This window comes from Apaloderma vittatum, unplaced genomic scaffold, assembly GCF_000703405.1.
Source record: "Apaloderma vittatum isolate BGI_N311 unplaced genomic scaffold, ASM70340v1 Scaffold45252, whole genome shotgun sequence".
Taxonomy (NCBI): domain Eukaryota; kingdom Metazoa; phylum Chordata; class Aves; order Trogoniformes; family Trogonidae; genus Apaloderma; species Apaloderma vittatum.
Genome location: NW_009703886.1, coordinates 1,640 through 17,087, shown reverse-complemented (window position 1 = coordinate 17,087; position 15,448 = coordinate 1,640).

Genomic DNA, 15,448 nt, shown 5'->3' with positions numbered 1-15,448 from the left:
CTGCCTCTCTTGTGTCTTGGTCCTTCCTTTCTTTTGTACTGGCAATACTGAGTGCCAGGATCAAACCACCTCTCACTTTACCACCATTTACATCACCTTTGTTTCCCCACGTAGCCAGAAGAAACCCCTTCCTGAAGCCAGCGACCCTCTGTTCTGGCACCTGAAACAATCCAGACTAAAACTGGTGTTGCGTAAATAGGGCACACAATGGCTTTCTCTAGACAAACCAATTACGTCAAGTTATTGATGGCCTTTTAGACTAACTTATGTTAGAGTGTTAAGAGTGGCTCATCTGTAACTTGCGGAAAGAAATGTGTCCGGAGTTGGTCTATTGTGTATCCTCTGTGTGTTCAGTTCTGTAAGTAATGTATAGACTAGATCAAATAGTGAAGTAAAATTTAGACTCAAATTAGGTACTACTGGTTGGAATGTACACAAATTGCATACAAAGGAGATTAAGGAATGAAGAGGGAATAAAAAAAATTCCTGCTAAGTGGTACAAAGTTTATGCTTATATTTCTGCCTACATGCTTGTATTTTATAGCCTGCTAGCAAGGCATGGGCTAAAACAAATTGTATTGCAAATATGCAGTTAGCAAATAACTGATTTCACTATCTGTTAGAGTAGTAAAAAAAAAAAAAAAGAAAAAAAAGAAAAAGAAAAAAAAAGGCGCTTAACTGGGAAAAGCTCCCATGTTAATATTTCAGTATTGTGACATCTCTACTTGCAAGGTATGAGTGAAAGATTGTAGAAATGTCTCTTTTGTTTAATTTGGCTTGTATGTAGTTGCTTTTATGCTAGTTTGTATGATGTCGGCTAAACCCTTTTTCTTTTCCTTCCTTTCTTTCTCTTTTTTTAAACCAGACAAACTTCTTGATCTCTGCTGCTATAGTGTTCTATCATACCACAGAGTATTTTATATTCATGTTAGTGACTACTCTATACCCCAAATGGGTAGCTGGTCAGAAATGACATCATTGGTCACACAATTCTGATACACTCAAATTTACATCAGAAAAAGTTTAGCAGTAAGTAGAAAACCAGGGTGCTAGCAAGAGATAATTTTGGCTCTTTTTTTCCTTCTTTTTTGTTGTTTTTTTTTCCCTGGACATAGTTCTGTTGGGGTATAAAGTATTAGATATTTGTAATTTTACTGTCAAAATAATGGACATAACTTTTAGAGCATTCACAACTAAGATCTCTGTACTTGTTTTTCAACTAATTTTAAATGTACTGTATCTTTTATTACATGTTCTCTTAGATTGTTTTTGCTAGTAATTCTAACAAGGCTTCTTCCTTTTTGGCTTGGACTAATGCTTGTATGGAACTGCAGTACTGTGACTAAACATGGAGCTCAATGCTGCTATTGCTTACAACTGCTTAAACTTTGTAGTTTGGACTTTATTTTTTTCTGTAATAACTTATTAAATATAGTTGTATGAAGTACTGATATTTGTCATCCTTTGCACATGCTAAGGAAAATCTTGGGATATGCATTACGGGAATGTAAACTAGCTACAAGCCCCCCAAATCTTACACTGGGAAACTCTTTACACTCAGCTAACATTAAGCAAATACATACCTTGCATGTATACAAAGTATCTTTTCTAGTTATTTTATAATCCAAGTACATGGTCTGCTTTCTTTTCTCTAAAATGGAAAAGCTACCCTTGGTAAGATGTTTATTATGCTAAACTGAACGTAAAGACAAAAATACGTACTACGGCAATATTTCTGAGAATGCATTTTTTCCCACCAAATGCAGTATCAAGTGCCTTGAAAAAAGGAACTGTTGCATTACTTTCTCTGAATTTACAAAAAATTGTCAGCTATTTTATTGCACTTTTTTTGTTAGTGGTTTAACAATTGCTGCAGGCTACAGATGAGACTGATCAGGAAAAAAAAAACCAAACAAACAACCAAAACACCACAATGCTAGTTTCTAATGGTTTCTATTGTAAGAATAGGAGACAATTAAAGCTTAGCAATGTAGCTGTTTGGAACGCTACAGAGTACTTCTTGTAAAAATGTGAATTCTGCTATGTCAGTGCAAGCGAAGACCACAAGAACAGTGCATGCTCTATGTCACTGCTTTCTTTAACTGGCTGCAAAAATGCAGCTCAACAACCCTGCTGGAACTATCAGCACTAGAAATGATAGACTGACTTCAATGTACGTACGTGTTCCATGTAAACAGGAACTGCCTAGGATTACATTAGAAATTAAATGTCCTTTGGAAACTTTATGAAAAGCTGATGGGGTTATGTGTGCTGACTCGGTACTGTGCTGACGAGGTAGTGTGCAGAGCCATGTGGCTTGTGTTACGCTATTTCATCCTAACATTACCACGTGTAATAGCTCTTACACATGACAGAAGAAAGCTTGGATGCCAGAAAACAAACAATGCTCAGGCATGGACCTGTTTTCAACCTGGTAGTGAACAACCATAATTCTCCTAAGAAAGGTCTACTGCCTGTTCTTCCAGAAGTGGTTTTACAAGCCAGTGATCTGTAACACGAATTCTAGTAGTAAATAAATATATGAGAACATGTAGGCTTCTGGTTACCTCGGAGTTAAATTTGAGAATGGACTTCTTATAAACACCTTCCAATTAATGTGTTAAATTGCTTATTGTAGCCTCTCACCATACCATATTTGGTGTCCAACTGGACAAAATCAGTCTGGGTTTCTCTCTCATTACCTTACCGCTGTTACAGAGAACAATTTTTCTGTTACAGAGGAAAAATACCTGTATTACAGGGAACAATTCTGGGAGGAAGGGCAGCCTCTCTGGAACTTCTAATCCCCAATCCTATTACTGATAAGGCAAGTCATGTCCACTTGTACTGATAGCGACAATTTTCCTTATCCAGCTGACAGCAGCATTTAACTCAGCCACTGCATGCATTTAAAAAAAACAAAAAAAAGTTGCACTAGTTTAAACCAGTGCACTTAGTTAAATAAGTACAAAAGGCTGCATGGCCTCTTTTGCTTCTGGTTTGTGTTATTTTTGTTAGGCTTGAACTGAATTAAAATAGTTACCTATATGACTATTGAAGCTTTTGTATTAAACCAATTTAGGCACACTTCTAAGCTAAACATTTTTGTATTCAAGGTACCAAAGCAATGTCACTCCTCACACAGACCTGCCGAAAAGCCAAAGCTTAGCTCTTAAAAGCCATAACCTGCTTTCTTCACGTTTAGCAAAATCCAAACAGCATAAGCATGCAGAGAGAATCGCCGCATTCTTGCCTAAGGATCAACCAGAGAATGGGTTTTAAAACAAGCAACATATTTAACCTTTTTTTCATAAAAATGTTACTAGTGATCTGCAAAACCCTTAGACCCCACAATTCTATTATGAACACAGAACAAAGTTGCTTACACCAGGTGCACATGCTAAGTATGCCTGTTCAAGTGAATTCTTTCTCTCCCCAGCGGCAGGCAAGGTTTTGCAAAATTGATCTTGGGATGACAAACTGCACCTAGAGCAATTTGAGGAAACAGAAGTCCAGAAACCTTCCCCTCATCCTGTTTTGGAAGGAGAAATAAAGTTTCAGCATGTATAAAGGCATATGGCAGGCCCTTGGCAATAGGCCAGAACTGGGGCTGCCTCACTCATAGCGTAGTAGCTTCCCAGCGTGGCCTTGCCACTAGCAGGGTAGACACTTGGGGCTAAATCAGTAAAATCTAGCATCCATTTGCTACTTTGATGTGTCATAGTGGTATTTATTTGCTACCAACTTTCTAAAATCCCCTTTGAGCTGCTGCCTAACATTGCTTGGGACTATGTTTTAGTAAACACGAATACGTAAAACTGCTTATGTCTTAATACTTCTGAATTGTTCAGTAGCCGGAGACCTACTTACATTCACAGGGTACTTCCCTGTTTTTTTCTCACCTGCAAGCCTAAACACAGAAAGCACTTGCAAACATATTTATCAGACCAAGTTTCACATGAAGGAGAACAAAGTGTATTTCTCTATCCAACAGCCTGAGTGGTTAAAACACTTGAGGATTTTTTTATTTATTTTTATATTCTTTGTCCAAATTTCCTACACTATGGAGCAAAGACTAAATCTTTTTGCTCATGGTTGTAGCAACTACTCCAGTGTTCAAGTGAAGAAAAACAGTCTCTGGAACAGCATAAGCATCACCACTGCAGTAAACAATCAAAATTGTTGTGTATAAAATTACATGGAAAATAGTGCCCTCTGATATACCTTCTTGATTTCCTTGCCAGCTTCAACATGTACTATACAGACCCATTGAAATAAAAGGTTGAGGGAGCAAGAGAGCTGGCACAATTTGTATGCAAAATAATTCTGCAAAATACTGTCAAAAATCATGGCAAAGATACAACTAATGATCTCATCTTATCCTTCCTCCAAGATCTTAGCCTTTCAAAGTTACAAAAAAGCCTCTAACCTCATTGTCAGACTACAGAGCATAGATTAAGTTAAAAAAACCCCACACGAAATCCTAAGAGATGGGCAAAATCTAGTTGACAATGTAACTAATCCCTCCACGTGTGCCTTGTGCGTACTGCTGTAGTCAGAGCCCACATGACAGAATCACAGCCTGCACACACATCCTGCTGTGCATTCTGCCTCTACTTTTCTTACTTCTGACTAGACCTGCACGCTATCATTTGGGCTAGCCCCCAGTTTCTGAAATTGTTACCAGTTTATGAACGGCTGAAAAGCAATGGTAACATTTCTTTGCTCCATTTCCACAAGGTTTAATCTGTCACAGAGCACTGAAGTAATATTAGAATGTTGGTAAGATGATGTTGCACAATGAGGAAGATTCTACCTCAAGTGATCATTCGTAAGAGGTAAAATTCAGAGTAGTTATTAACTTACTTTAGAAGGCAACTAGACAAAAGGTTAAGTATCAACCGTGAATGAATATAAACAAAAGAATTTCCCTTCAAGAACTTGCTATGTGTTACTAACTGTAAATACCTTTAGACAACACACAAGCACTAAGTTACCTCTATATAACAAGCTCTTTACATGCTAGACACACTCACTAATCAACATAATATGCATGATCAAAGGCTAAAAGGATGCATAAAAGATAGGGGATAGAATACTGTTCCCACTAATTTGAAGACAGAATTCTATCTCACAGACTTCGGTGGGATACCACTTCACCAGAAAATGTTTCAACTTTCACCCAGCTCCAGCTTTAGACAAAACATTAACATTACTCTGGTTACTTTCGTATGTTACAGTCCATTTGAACATGGTCTAGCTTAGGAAATGCCTGATCATTGCTTTCTACCCACTGATGAAATTACTTAATTGAACCTAATGACCTGCAAGTGCACACTACCACAGGTAAGGTGAGGAGGAATGGAGAAAGGTTAAGCAGTCCGTTTTATGTCCATTTTAATTAATGCTTTATCTAGAAAACTTTCAGTTACTCTGGCAGAAGTAGGAAGGTCTACTGGATACCCATTATAACATAAATTCAGAAATAAGGCAAAAAAACAGAACCAAGGGCTCCCCCTCCCAAGTGGGTGTCCAAGCCCTTCACTTAGTCATTCCTTTGCTCTCACCTTCTTATTCCACAGAGTCTTGATTTGTTTATATAAAGTGGAACAACAGAAAGCAAATGTCTTCCTCCAGCTTCAGGCAGCATAATAAAAGCTAACTGTACTGTCATAAGCATTAAATGCTCTGTGTGGTAATCCACCCTGAAAAGCAACTGAATTAGCCAGTGCTAAAGCACTTGGGCATCTCTGTATCACATTTACTGTACAGGTGCCTAACTCAAGGACACAGGTTATGCTCTGGCCACCACAAACTAAACAATTAGGTGTAGTGATGCTCAAACTCACACCACCTACATATCTCTGTGGATTTGGCTTTGTGACTTTGACTCTTTTTCCTCCTTCTCAGTTGTGATTTTGTTATCTGCTGAAATGTCTACATTAGGTGCTTATGTTGTTCTGGTCAAAGACGTTAAATATTGACGCTTGACGACAGCACAAAAAATATACTCCACCAAGCACTGAATAAAAGACCAATCACAGATAGGTAAATGACAGTAAAGCCTCAAAGTGCTGAAGAACTTGCATCCTATAAGGTAAAATACAAAAAAAGAAATAATGCAAACAACACACACGCTATCCTAGAAAAGACAAAAAAGCAAATCCAGAGCTAGAATGTTCTTAGCACTTTTCTGTCAAGAGAATTTAGAGGCAGAGAATTACCATCACGTTACAGCCAAGCAATGAAAGCACTAACGCCACAGCATATAGGCTATAAACATGACAACCAGTAATGATGTCTCTCCCTGATTAAAACAAAGTAAATAACCAAAGCTGTGATTCTGGGACACAGCTTCCCAATGATGTGCCAGCAATTTGGTAATGTTTTGTTCTTGAAAAATCCCTAAGGTACAAGGAAATTTCAGTGCTAAAAATCCTTCAGCAATACTACTTCAATCACTGCCCTGAAAAAAGTTTAATATAGACTATATAGCCAGAAGGCCAAAAAAAACCTCAGTCATGAGGACATCTGACTTACTGAGTCTGCAGATCTTTACATCATTATGTAACTCACTAACTCTTTTATTTAACCCACTGCTTGGAATGGCTGTTGATAGCTAAACCTCATTGAAGCTAGGTGTCGTATGAGACAAAGAAAAAGGAAACAAATGCTAAGATAGGTAAAATCCACTGCATTTGTCAGCCTATTCACATAGAACATATAAAACTCCTAGATCTTTAATTCACATCCATCCTGTGAGTCTGGGCTCCACTGTACAGAACACATAGAGTGTAGACTAAGTGTATAAAGTAAGATGAAAAGCAGCAAAGCATGGTGGAGGATGAATCTCTCCTCCACTGCTCATAGAAAACAGAATTCAGTATGCTTTTGACAGAACAACTGCAGCCCTGAACTGAGGATGTCTGCCACTGCTCTAAAGTAAGATGACAATTTCGGTTTGGAAAAGAATTTTAAGGAATACCATTTGTGTCTTGTTCTTGATTTCTTGTTTCTCAATGACATATGAGGCCAGATGGGTGACGATGGCCTTTCCACTGAAGAGTGATGCTAGAAACAGGACAATATTACACGAGATTTTCCTTTTGCTCTTTTAAATATGATTCAAACTCATGCTCTCCTAACCTATTTTGAGTAGAATTTAGAACTATATTTATAGCAGCTTTTCCACTCTGGAAACTGCCTTCACTTGCAGAAATTATGTTCTCTAGTAATTAAGTTGTATATTATAATCTGCATTATTGCCTCTGAGCAAATGGGCTAAGCCTGCCTGCTTTTCATCTCAGTTTCCTAATTATGATAGATCAACCTCTTCACTTGTGTTTCTGACAAGTGTGAAGAGTTCATGGGGATTAGCTGTGTCAGTTCTTTACACAGGGGAATTAAGCTGCATTCAAAATGCTGCAGGAGCTAACGCAGAGTAAGCAAGTGGCAGTGCCTTTCTATCCAAGAGTCCTCTTAAATCATGCTCTGAAGGAGGGATGTTACAGAAATAGGATTAGACAGAAGTGAACACTTCATATCAAATACCCAAAATGAATTTTTGCCTACTTCCTGAGCCAATTCCAAACATACCATCAGATTGGAAATTTTAGTGGGTTTCATCCTCCGTTTTGTGATTATTGCAGAAATACGACTGTGAGAACACAACCTGCTGGCCTCAGGAAAGGGAATCAGTGTGCTGTAGTGTCACTCAGCTGTGATACGCAAGTTCTGAAAACTTTGCCCTCTCAGCTTCCTAAAGCTCAGGCTGTACAGCTGAGCCAGGGCCCATGTGACCGTGAGTCTGCCTAGCTCCTGCTAAAATGAGTTCTCCCTGGCTATCTCCAGCACACATACTGTTCCCACAGACTGCGCCTGTCATCACCAGCTGTACCACCTGCTTGGACTCCTGGGGCCCTTCTGCAACTCCTATTACCAAGCCATTTACTTGTTATAGCCTCATCCTGGCAGGGGGACAAGACAATAAGTGAAGTTGCTGCTTCTCTCTGGATCTGAAGAAAACAATATCCCTTCTGATGCATCAGGTGATGACCGATACCAACTCTGTCAGTTCCACCTCTCCTCAAGAGCACAGTCCCAGACATGCTCTAGACTCTTATACAGACCTCCCCTCAGATCATCCTCACTCTTAAGTTTGAACAGAAGCCTTAACTGCAGGCTTGCACAGCTCAGGAGAGGAGAGAGCAACAGCAGACTGTGCTGTCTGATGCAACTCACAGAGCTTCATGCTCCCATGCATTCTACAGAAGCCATGAAAACCTGTCATAAACTGCATTCCACTTCTTGCTGCTCTGCTTGGAGGTATGTGGGCTGCACCTGTGAACAGCTGTGGCTTTTCTGTCCCAGAAGACACTAGTTACAGCTGACAGAACTTCCCAGCTACTTGTGCCTTTTCCCACTGATTGAAGGAAGAGCTGAAGATCTGAAAGTCAGCTAGGATGTAGTGTAGAGGGTGGTGCCCAAGGCTACAAAGGTGCTCATCTAACCAGACCACCTCTGATGTGAAAGTGGCCTTCTGTAGTTACGGATAACTGAAAGGCTAAAGCAGTACTGCAGGAACTTGGGAGCTGCCTGTACTGATCAGCCAATGGTCCTTGTAATTCCACATCCCACTTCAGAGAGTTGGGTCGGGCTGGACAGTCTGATCTTCAAGGGGCGGATGTCGTTAAAAAGGAAGGCAAAGAACTCCACTGTTTCACAGTACTCTCTGCACATTAGAGGCTGATTCTTCCATAGCCAGGGTGGAAGTGGCAGATGGCCTGCAGACATTTTTTAGTACAAGGGAGCACAAAAAAAAGTATCTGATGCACCACCGCCCAGAGAAAATAAGAAACACCCTCATTTATCTAGGTTAGGGTGCATTGAAGTGAAGGATCCATTTTTAAAAGCATATCAGGAGAAGGAACAGCCCATAGACTTAAATACTTTCCCCTTACCTACAAATATTTCAAACAGCATTCTTCTCCCTGAAGAGTTAATCTGCTTTATCTTCTCCTTTATAGTCCTGAGCAATATGTATCTCATGTATAGCATGGAGTGACCAGTGCAAAAGCAATTCCATTTCTTAATGTCTCTTGGTTCGTACTCTGTACTGCCCTCTTTAGGCCCAACTTTATAAAAGCTTGTGTAAATTTTTTGCCAATTGGCTAGGTTGCACCTTCACGCAATGTAGCTTATAAGCATCAGCTTTAGCAATACATATTGCTTAGCCTCACAAAGTCAACCACAGGGTGTTTACTCCCATCAAGTTATCTGTCCAATGTATAAATGAGAGACCCTCAGAGGATGGCAGCTAAAGTAGATTTGCTGTCTCTGCTGACAGAGCAAAGCAGACCACCACTCTTCTACCACAAGAGAGTAAAGCAGAAAAGCTGTTCAGTTTGTAGAAAGACTCCTGGGAGACAAAATCTGAACAGCTATAGGAGCCGGAAATTCCCCAGTCAGCAATGCACTTTTAAACAAAAACCTGAGTGACTGGAATTACTTAATGTGCTTGAATTACGTACACACTGAAGTAATTGCCAAATTGAGGCAACGGCTGTATCTGACATGGTAAGCCAAAACACTCCCTACCCCAGTGTGTACCAATGTTGAACCTGTACAGAGACCTGTACCTTTAATAAGTAACTGAAGCCCTTGGCTGAATGGCTATGAAGGACCTAGTGCTAAACATTAAACTAGGTATTTGTCAACCTGGACATAGATCATATAGGTGTATTTGCAGCACATCAAAGCCAGACATAACCTGTAAAAGAATAAGGAGCTAGCCTGCAATCCTTTCAGATTTTCTGGAAGGCAGTATAATACTTTCAAAGCACTCTGATATCCAGGACAAAAAGACTAAAAATCGAACCCCTGAACGAGGACATGAACCTCAGACTGAAGGGATTTCCTTCTATTTGTTATCTGTTGAGCCTTTCATCTGCATTTGCTCCTGGCTGATGTAGTGACATCTCATCAAAATAGTTTCTAAGAATATCATATGCATCACTCAGAGTGTCTGCCACATAGTTCAGGGCTCAGCACCAGGGCACAGGGAATTAGCCCTTCATTTCCATTTGTGGGCCTTAGAAGAGAGAGTTGTTAATTCATCAGTTCATTTCAGAGAAAAATCTAATATCTGCCCCTTTTCAAATCAGATGGGTAGGAGAAAATTCAGGGTTGGCAGATCACGCAGACAGACTGCAGGCAGAGAGACTGCACACATAGCCAGGATGTTCTCTGGCATGATCCTATTTACGAATACTGAACATGAAATCCTCCTTCTGTCAGCAGAAGAGAAATAAGTGAAACACAGAGACACTGTTTGAGGTCACAGCTGCAAATGCCTTTGAAGGTAAAACTGTTGGTGTGGAAAACCTTTACTACTGCGTTAATCATATTTCACTGTAAGGCTAAACTGAGAAAAAATTAAAAAAAAGATGTAATTAAAATCTAAAGTCCAAAACTGTTCCTGAAAACTGCTACTCAGCTGCTCCATAACCTTGAAACTGTCTGAACTCTCTGGCTAAGTCACCTAAAGCTGCTTCTGCACAGATCCAGAATTGCCCATCCTGGTAAAGCAGAGTGGGGCAGTATATAGCACCTGTCTGAACAGCACGAAAATCCAAGGAGCAAGTGCTTTTGTAGATCTCCGTTGCACACCTGAATTTCACACCAGCAAGCCAGAAGCTGCACCCTCCACCCTTTCTCACAATTCATAAGAGCTTTGGTTATATTGCCATATTTAGGAAGAAAAAAAGTAAATTAGATGACTGCAAGGACACACGAGTGTGAATTCCAAATGACACTCCCACAAGCTGAACACTGGCAAAATCTCAGAAGTACCGCTGCCCACATCATGTCCTGTCAGGTTAGCTCTAGTGAAGTTGCACTGCCTCTAACTGCCCTTGATGCTGTGCAGGTTCAGGATTCTCCAACTACCTAACACATCTCCAACAGCCTGTACTGAATGCACTGACCTTGCTGGATTTATGAGGCATTACCTCCATCTGTATATGCTGTAGGCAAGTGAACAACAAGCCTGTCTTGACTATCAGGAGCTCTAATGACCTGGTACTATTTCTCAAATAATTACAATTACTAGGAATGCATGTTCGTGAACTAGAAGGTGAATTAGAACAGTCCACCATGATGATACCAACAGACTAAAACCTGGACCACTCCCATGACAGAAGTATTTTCTCTGATTAGAGAGGACATTTTGACAGCCACGAATCTTCACACACACCACAACTTGAACGTTCCATCTGTGGAATAACTGGTGATACTACCTACACTAAAAGCTCCTTGTACACCAGAAGTGGGTTGAAGGAAACTTTATATACTCTACTTTCTTTAAATTTAAATGTTCCCTTCTATGATTACATCAGTAATTCCACTAATTAAAATAATCTTGGTGGGGCTGCCTTTAGCTTTCAAAACAAAGAAATTAAAGGCCAGAGTATTTCAACAGTGACTATTTTCACAGGTGCTCCTCATCACAGCCTGGCACCAATCAGAAAGAATTTCTCACTGAACTTTCCATGTCCATGAGATCAGGGCTGACTTAATCAGTGTATGTTCACTTACTGTGTCTTCTGCTGATGATCATGGTTAAGAGGTTTCCACTCCTTGGATACTTAACTCTACATCTCTGCCAGAGTTCCATCCACCTCAGCTCTTCATCTAATCACTACAGAAAGCAGTCTTACTCTATAGAAGTCAAATTAAAAAAAAAAAAAGTAATACAAATGGCAGAAATGACATGAAATTAACTTCTGGAGAGAAAAAGGTTATAAAATGTAGTCAGACGAGGCATCTCTTGAACAACTTAATTTGCCCCTCTCACTGTGCCCAGAGACCAACTGCTCTTTAGAGGAGTAACAGTCATTTTGTAGCAGGGTTTGTACATTGTCTTGCTCTTTATCCCAACTGGGACTCTCAGGCATTATTTTGATAAAAATAATAAAAAACAAAATAAAGGAAAAATGGAAGATTCATATAATTCTCAAAAGTAAATCCCGTTTTGATTTATTTGCTTGTTTTACAGCCTAAAAATTACCACACTGTCACACTCCTCCCCCTAGAGGAACGTGATGGTTAAATTTTGTAAGTAATCATGAGCACTTACAAAACCTCTCCTGGGCTGGTGCTATCAGAGGCATACAGGTATCAATAAAGCTAATTTGATTTTCAGCCAAATGCAATCTAACCACTCACAGTCTGCCACAACTGTTCAAGTATTCTGCATATTTACAATGTTTGCAGAAGTTTCCAGTCTCCTCCTTTTCAAGACGATATTAATCAACAGATAAGAACAGTAAAAATTCCTCCTCAGACGAGGCTATGACTTCCCATTCAAAGCCAGTGTTGCTAACTGTCTTTGAAAGTATTTATGTTTCATCAGTGTCAAAAGGCCTCAAAGTAAAGCAGAGCTTTGTTGGGCCTGGCATTACGTAAAGCAGAAAGACAGATTCTGTCCTGAAGTGCTTTCAGTCTAAGTAGGCAAAACAAACAGAGCATGTAAAAGGAACAGAGGGACCAAAGAAGTGACTTGTCTGAGATTATATAGTAGTAAGTCAGCAGCATGCTGGTCTCTCTCATAATAATAAATAAATGTAGTCCTTTTCTTCAAAAGAAAAAACTAATCAGTGTGATGATCCGGTTTTGCCTCTGTCTCCACTGTAGAAAACATTTACTGGCACCTATTAATCTTGACACTTGACAACCACAAGGATTTAAAAAGCTTTAAGCGCTGGTTCTTTCCCATCGTGTAAAGAACTGAGGTTGGAGGGATTGGGTTGGGTAGAGAGTTTATGCCTGTTTCACATTTAACTGGCTCCCTAGCCCCAGCACTAGATTGTATTCGGTCAATGCTTCAAAGACATGGCTATGATGTCCAGTAAAGACTATGGCAGCATTCAGACAAACCTTGTACTCAGAAGAGCACAATACAAGAGGCTTCTTCTCAGAAATATCCCATTACACACACAATCATTTTCAACTGAGACTGAATTAGTCAAAATCTATTGAATGCACTTATGTTAACACTACAAACTCCTTTGGATTGCAAATCAGATTGGCAGAAGCAGGAAGAAAAGACTCGCTCAGACATCAGGAACAATTCAGGCATCCAAGCTCAGAACAGCTATGACTCAATCTGGCTTGATTTCTGGTAGGCAGATTAAAATGCATTGTTTGTACCAAATAAAGCATGAATAAGAGCATTGCCTTTGTCTGCCTTTTGCACTGCGCTGCTGCTAAAGCTGCAGGAGACAATCCCCCCTACTGGTGACACTCACAGAGAGACTTCACCTTCAGCTTCCAGCTCATAGCAGATTTTACGGTGGGGCAAGGCTAGGTTCAGCAAAGCAGACGACTGTTCAAGTAGCTCTCAGCTTCTCTTTATCTTGCCAAATCCTAAAGTCAATCTGCTGAGATCGTTCCTAATCTTAAAGTTGCTCTGATCCAACCATGCTGTTTAAGAAACGATAACAATGTGGTGTTCTTACTAGTGCATTTCATGAATTACATTCTAAAGGATGCAACTCCGACCCCCGCATTAACTTTTTGCTTTGCTTTATTCTCAGAAGAAGAGCTCACAAGGCTCAGTTCCTCACTGCAGGCCAAATGGCTGTAAGTGTGTTATCATTTCTTTGGCCCACTGGGCAGGATGTTGTCATCTTTTCGAAACAACAGGGATGTTCTTAACTTACACTGAAAAGAAGCTTAATAGAAATTTGTGTGGTGTAATGTGATGTGATGTAATATGGGGGAAACAAACTGCCTTCTGTTTGTTTTGTTTCTGTATCCGCTAGTCAGTCAGGAGATTCTTCAATTAACTGTAGGTAACTAGCAGTTACATTACCAGGAGATTTTTTGCATTTTAGCCAAAGGAAGTTTTGCTTAATGTGCACAAAGTGAACAGTCTGTGATGCAGAGACACAACTACAGTCTCTTCAATAGAGAAGAACTTAAAATGCCAACTACAGAGAGCAGCCTGATAGCCCTACACACTCACCCTCTGTGCTCCTTACAATACTTATTTGTTTTGCAATGTGGCAGTTTCAGGGTAGACAGGAATCCCACACAGATCTACTCACAGCCTAGCGGTTTGCATGTCTACACTAACATTGTTTAACAAGCACTCTAGTCAGTAAAAAGAAAAACAGAAGGACTGACACTGCCATTTCCCCCTGGTGCTTCAGCTGCGTTCTTACAGAAAAGGACAACAGCTGTTACCAGGTGCCATGTTACACAACCAGGAAGAGGAGCACTTATTTCTGAATCCAGCTTTGGGTAAGGCAAGACGAAAATACCAAACTGCTCAGAAAGGGAGAGATACGGGCATATGAGAAAGCAGAAATTAGATGCCTATAAACACCAAAGCTGGCATAATGAGGGACCTCTGCCAGCATTTCCTAGCTGAGGTTAGCTCATGGGTCTGGACCAAAGGCACGATACAGGTTCCAAGTGGTGAATGCTACTGTTTCTGACTATCTGTTCCCCTGATCACACTTTGTCTAGCTGTATCTTGACTTGGAACTGAGTAACTTGGCTACCTCCTTTAACGCCCAACAAATTCCCAGAAGTCCCACTGCTCAGTCTTTTACTGTTCTTATTTCATTTCAATGAGCTGTGGACTACATGTACCAAGGCGCTACTGCATTATGGGATGTGTAGAACTGCCTGGGAACTGTTCCTGAGACCAAAGCACCTAGCTGAACTGTTGCTGTAGTCATCATTATGGAGACACAATCTTTCCAAGCCTTGGATAGCTCTGCCTCCAGTGTCCCTCAGTCCAGGAAGCTGACAATTGTACCATCTATCACTGCATGAAACTACATTGCCTCACCACACCTCCTCCTGAGACATAAAGTCTCAGACTTACTAGCTTCCAAAGTTTTATTTTAACAGGATCCACATACCTCTTTTTTTTTTTTTCCCTATTTATAATTCAGAAATTCAGGCAGCAAGAACACATCACTTAGGCAATGCAGAATGTCTCCAGCAGTAACAGCACAGATGGACTACTTTAGAAAATATAATTACTGGGTTGGAGTTTTCAATAAATCTCTGAAAACATAATCTCTTATAATTTGAGTCCTGACTATACTACCACCTACTAACACACAGAGAGTCACTAAAGTGGAAATGTTCTTTAGTCTCATCATGATTAACAGCTGCCACAGGAGATGTAAATTCCCTCACAGCTATGAGCTAGCAATAGAGCAAGGACAAGGCTTTTTATAGGTTTGGAGTTGCTTTTGGTTTTTGTATGTGTTTTTTTTTAATTCCAGTAATCAGGAAAAATAAAAAGCCGTAAGACATGGGAGACAATGCTTTTCTTCACTTTTACCTTCCTCTTTTCCCGTTTCTCAAATACAAGAAATACTTTTTTTCCCCCTTTCTTTTAGAAATTGCTTTTGAAACTTTACATACT